The sequence below is a fragment of the Octodon degus genome, unplaced genomic scaffold, assembly GCF_000260255.1.
Source record: "Octodon degus isolate 3935 unplaced genomic scaffold, OctDeg1.0 scaffold00291, whole genome shotgun sequence".
Taxonomy (NCBI): domain Eukaryota; kingdom Metazoa; phylum Chordata; class Mammalia; order Rodentia; family Octodontidae; genus Octodon; species Octodon degus.
In genome coordinates, this window is record NW_004524867.1 from 506,051 (window position 1) to 506,920 (window position 870).

Here is an 870-nt window from a genome sequence, read left to right on the forward strand (position 1 = left end):
ATCTCTGCTTCTGCGTGCCTTGGCAGCCCCACCCGGGGTCACGCTGAGCCAGTGACTGAGTCCATGGTAGTGGTGGCGCATGCCTGTGATCCCAGAACTATAGAGGCTGAACACAAGAGGATCACTACGAGTCTGATCTGTGTAGTGAAATCCTGTACCACATACATAAATGAAAAAAAATTAAATATTAACTCCTACCTTAAAAAAAGATAGAAATTAGTAGTACAATCGTCTTAGCTATCCTGTGCATATACTCTTTTTTTGAGGAGGGGAAGAACTGGGGGTTGAACTCAGGCCCTTGTGCTTGCAGGCAAGCGTTTATTCTACTGAGCTATCTCTCCGGCCCCTCTGTGCATATACTTATATGATCTTTCCCTTTTCTTTTTTTCCTACCTTTTCTCCAAAAATATGGAACTCTTCACGAAGTTGGTGTTGTCCTTGTGCAGGGTTCTGCTGATGTTCTCTATATCATTCCAATTGCAATGTATGTGCAGTTGGAGTGAGTACTCTCTCAGCTCATTTTTTGTTTTTGTTTTTGTTTTTGATGAGATAGAGTCTTGTTGCATTTCTGAGGCTGGCCTTAGACTTGCTATCTGTTTGCCTCGGCCTCATCGTAGCTGGGGTTCGAAGTATTTGTCCTATGCATTATGAGTTTAGCTACACTCTCTAGCATAAGAATACCTTATGCCATAAGGTCTGATCGTGGTCTATTACCTCATTCCTAACAGCACTTAGCAAAAGGTCTCACATTGAGTAGAAACACATTGATTGAATCTTCCAAGAGACAGAAGTTAAATAAATGGTCTGTTTGTTCAATCTGTCCCACAAATTGGGAAGTAAGCACAGTTTAAAAACATATTGGGAAGCTAG

The 870-nt window shown here is 41.7% G+C and overlaps 1 non-coding gene across 1 annotated transcript; it reads right to left on the reverse strand.

Annotated features, from left to right (window-relative positions):
• Window positions 1-402: 402 nt before the first annotated feature.
• Window positions 403-507, reverse strand: LOC111814324. Its single transcript, XR_002819342.1, has one exon. It is a non-coding gene; the product is annotated as a U6 spliceosomal RNA (small nuclear RNA).
• Window positions 508-870: the final 363 nt, after the last annotated feature.